The following is a 4,855-nucleotide window of genomic DNA, read 5'->3' on the forward strand; positions in this document are numbered from 1 at the left end:
CAGTGCTTGCCCATGATGAATGAAGGGAGAGGTTTTGGTGACATTGGGCCAAAGGGCCATGAGTCTAGAAACCTACTCTGGCTCAATCATCCTTCTCCTCAGTGAGGTTCATAAGCAAGCAATACATTCAAGAGCCATCAATGGATAAGACATCAAAATACTACTTTATTTTTATCTGAATAGATGCCCAATTTTTAAATGCAGAGTTATCTTGTAAATACAACCTTGGAGCAAGTAGCCTACAGTAAAGACCCACACGAGCCTCCTCTTCCCCCCACATATCAAAGTCTTCCTGCCCTCTGTCCTGCCACATTTGAACCAGAAATGGAAGCAATAAAAAGTATGCTTGGCGATACATTTGAAGAAGAGAAAACAAGATGGCCAGCTCCCAAGAGGAGGACCTGGCTTAGCATACCTATTCCTGCTGCATAAAGTGCAGGTTCATACCCCTGCCCTTTGAATGTGGACAGATTAATTTCCGGGAATCTGACCAAATGTCCTCTCTGGGGGGAGGCAAAGGCCAGGAGATAAGGGGAGAGATGGAATTTCTTTCATCTAAATCAGGGGTAGAGAATGTCTGGCCCTTGGGGCCATATAAGGCCCACAAAATCATTTGGTCTGGCCCTGCCCAGGCAACCGCAGGCAGGACCCAAAATTCAATAAATCTAGGAGCTTTTAAAAAAATCATATTTTTATTGATTTCAGAGATAGAAACATCAATGATGAGGGAGAACCACTGATTAGCTTCCTCCCGCATAACTCACACTGGGGATCTAGCTGGCAACCTGGGTATGTGCCCCAGCCGGGAATCAAACCGCAACCTCCTGGTTCCTAGGTCGATGCTCAACCATTGAGCCATGCCAGCCAGGCTAGGAGCTTTATTCATAGCAACATAAATTTATATGAAGTGAATTACATTAAGCAAATAATGTTATAAGTATCCAATTGGCCCTTGGCAGAAAAGAGGTTCCCCACCCCTGATCTAAATACTTGCTCTTCAAAATGTGGGCCATGGACCAGCAGGATCAGCATCACCTGGTAGTTTGTTAGAAATGCACAACCTTGGACCCATCCTACATGAATGGAATCGGGAAATTGCATTAATAAGATTGGGATTCATACGCCTGTTCAAGTTTGAGAAGCACAGAGTTTCTGAATCCTAAATCCATGCCCAAATTGTCTGTCATTTCAGTCTTCGCTCACTTCCAAAAATAGTAGTCTGCATATGGTCAATAGTTAATGACAGGATACTTGAGAAATTCTTTTTGGCACCTCTTTAATTACATTTGAAGGGAGAAAATTTCTGAGAAACCAGCACAAATTTACCAATGAGTGGCTTAGACAGAGACAAACATACTAAAAACAAGTAAACAAAACAGTTCTAGACATACCCACACAGCTCTGCTGAGCGGGACAGATGGGCATAGTAAGTCTGCTCTCACTGCATCCTGCCGCCCATAATATTCCCTCCCTTCCTCACTCAAGCTCTCCTTCATCCAAGCTAGTATTAAGCTCTCATGTTGAGCTCTGTTTCATACACAGTTGAGTACCACATGGATTACATGTCTCTTGCAGCCCTGTCCTCAAGCCCAAAATCTGAGCACAAGCTACTGTACTATTAAGCCAGGACAGAACAGGAAATCAAGAGGTAACTTGGCACATCAGTATTTCTCACCTTTAAACAGTTATGGTTGTCATTATCCACGTCTTATTTTGGACAGTAGCCAAATCCCATGCCTGGATCTTCGCCCAATATTTGCCTTCAGTAGCTTTTCCTACCTGAGCAGGAAGTTAATGATAAAAACTCAGAGCACCCAACCCCCAGTGTCTTCTCTTTCTTCTACCTGATACAATACCTTAAAATAAAAAAGGCCAGGGGATGGCAGATATGTCTGCCATAACTTTTTTGACTCTTCACCAGGAGTATAGGTGTGTGTTTTTTAATTGATTTTTTTTTGAGAGAGAGAGGGAGAAAGAGAGAAAAACATCTATGTGGAGAAACATCAATGATTGCCTCCCATATGTGCCCCAACCAGGGTTAGAACCTGAAACCTAGGTATATGCCCTGACTGGGAATCTAAGCCATGACCCTTCTGTACATGGATGACACTCCAACCTACTGAGCAACACCAACCAGGGCTGCCATAACATTTTTATGGGATCCAATAACGAAATGATTAAACTTACCATCTATTCAGCACTCACAGTGTGCTTCACAAGAATTCTATGAAGTAAGTAGTATCTCCATTTAATGAATGAGCAAATTTGAAGTTTTCATAAGTTGAATAACTTGCCCAGGAAGCAGCAAAGACAGAATTCCAGCCCACACCTATCTGAGCCCAAAGCCTCTTAACCACTGAACTATGATACCTCACTGGTCAGAAACCGCTGTGTGAGTAGAGAATCATTTCCTCCTCTGAGGCTAAGGCGAGGATTAGATGAGATTGAAGATGTTGAAGAAATGTCCTGTAACATATAAGGTATTTAGTACAGTAAGATTGTGTCAAAAGGCCCTCAGTACTCTATAAATGGCAATTACATGTATGAAAAATGTCCAATCTTATAATTAAAGAGATCCTAGTTCATTCAATATAGAGTTCTCATTTATTAGGTTAGAAAAAAAATTTTTTTAAGTTTAACTCTCAATGTTGGCAAGGATGTTGTGAAACTAGTACACTGCTGGTGGAAGCACAAGTTACTACAACCTTTCTGAAAGGGAAACTGACAATATGTTTCAAGACATTTTTTAGAAATTGACATCAGAATTTCTTGTAAGGAAAAATAAATTACGACAAAAACTTAAGTATAAATATAATTAAGGTTATAGATTCTGAAAGCAGGTTGCTTCAATTTAAATCCCAGCTCCACTACTTATTAGCAGTGTGACCTTGGGCAAGTTTCTGTGAGCTGCTATTGAAAATGGTGTGTCTAGGTGGTTGAGGGCAGACCCATGTACCAAGAAGTCACTACTAATTCTATTCCCAGTCAGGGCACATACCTGGGTTTCAGGCTTGATCCCCCACTAGGGGGCGTGCGAGAGGCACTTGATCAATGATTCTCTCTCAACATTGATGCTTCTATCTCCCACTCCCTTCCTCTCTGAATTCAATGAAAAAATATTTATATTTAAAAATGGGGATAATAATAGTGCCTATTTCACTGGGTTGTTATGATAATTACATGGATTACTATATGTAAAGTGCTTAACCTAGTGCCTGGCACAAAGTAAGCACTATGTGGAAATCTATTATTTTTATCATCACAGTATTCAATATGATAGCAAATAATTGGAAAATGGTTAAGTACACTGATACAGACATAAAATGAATATTATAAAGTCATTAAAATGAGGCTTTAAAAGACTGATCACATATAATGTAAAGTAATAAAGAGCAGAGCATTGTATATATTTTCTCATACCATTCATGTTTGTTAAAAGAGGACTTGGTACAAATATAGATGTATAGAAAGCAACCCGTAGGGATTACATCAAAATATTGACAATGAGTATATCTGAGTGACAGTGTAGGGTTGGGGGGTTTTATCTGCTTCTCTACTTGGCAAAACTTTAGAGCGGTGCTTCTCGCACTCAAATAGGCATAGGCATCACCTGGTGATCTTGTTAAAATGCAGATTCTGGGTCAGTAGGTCTGGGTTTTTAGAGATTCTGCATCGCTAACAGGCTCCTGGGTGGTGCTGATTCTACTTGCCCAAGGCCTACACTCTGAGTAGTAAGGTTTTGGAGCACGGGTTCTCAAACTTGTGTGTGCATCTGAACCAACCAGAGGGTTGTGAAAGGACAGGTGCTGGACCCCGCCCTAGAGTTTCAGATTTTAAATAGAGCTGGAGCACGACCCTAGAATGTACATTTCTTACAGATTTCCAGGTGACACTGATGCTGCAGGTGTGGAAACCATGCTTTGAAAACCACTGCCATATATATATATTCACCATAAAGAAGTGGGGAAGTACTAAAAAAAAAAAAAAGTCAGGCTTCTCCATTGCTTACAAAATAAAATCCACGCTCTTCATCCAAATGCCTCCATAATTTAACCCAATCATTTCTCACTACTTCTGTGTAGGCCACCACTGCCCTCAACACACTCGAGATTTCAAGCATCATGATTTCTGCTCTATTTTCTCACTCTGGCTGATATGTCACTTCCTTCTGTTTCCTCATGCCCAAGTTCTACTCCCCACCCTTCAGAGCCCTCCAGTGCCATTCCTCTATAAAGTCTGCAGATCCACCATTGCTTAAAGGGCCACCTCTCTCCCCTCCTCCGCGCTGCACGGCACCTTCTGCCCTTCCCTGGTACTATTTACCCACCTTTATCTGGGGGAGTGACTCTAAGGGTGGGCGGGGTCCCCCTCCCCAGGAGACTGGGAGTTAACTTGAGAGCAGGGCAGTCACTGGCCTGTCTTCGTCTGCCGCTGGGTCTCAACAAATCCCTGCAGTCGGCCAACATGCGGGGCTGACCTGAGAATGAAGGAAGGAAGAAATGGCCTCCTGCGGAGGGGCGCGGAGCTGTCCGGGAAATGGAAACGAGACCGGCTGCGCGCCAAGCCTGCTGACCGACAGGAACAGGTGTTTTCCATCTCGGGGTCCGTGACTCAGGCGGCACAGCTGCCCGCAGACCGCGGTGTGGGCGCACGGCGGCTTCTGGAGCACAACGCCCCGCACGCTGCGTGCGCTGTGCCCTGGGCGCTCCGGCGGCCGCGCGCGGACACACACCTCGGCAGCACCCGGCTCCGCACAAAAAAGGCGCTGCCACCTTAAAATGCGACTGCCTTACCGAAAAGAACAGCTATGGCTCGTGCCTACGCCCCTTGCTCCTCGCCGCACCTCTGTTTTTAG

The 4,855-nt window shown here is 43.8% G+C and overlaps 1 long non-coding RNA gene across 1 annotated transcript; it reads right to left on the reverse strand.

Annotated features, from left to right (window-relative positions):
- Positions 1–1,036: 1,036 nt before the first annotated feature.
- On the reverse strand, positions 1,037–4,609 carry LOC106697595. Its single transcript, XR_001348724.2, has 4 exons — positions 4,478–4,609; positions 2,188–2,466; positions 1,676–1,779; positions 1,037–1,073 (listed from the first exon to the last, which is right to left on the reverse strand). It is a non-coding gene; the product is annotated as an uncharacterized LOC106697595 (long non-coding RNA).
- Between the last annotated feature and the right edge of the window lie 246 nt (positions 4,610–4,855).

The sequence above is a fragment of the Myotis lucifugus genome, unplaced genomic scaffold (genome assembly GCF_000147115.1).
Source record: "Myotis lucifugus unplaced genomic scaffold, Myoluc2.0 scaffold_85, whole genome shotgun sequence".
Lineage (NCBI taxonomy): Eukaryota > Metazoa > Chordata > Mammalia > Chiroptera > Vespertilionidae > Myotis > Myotis lucifugus.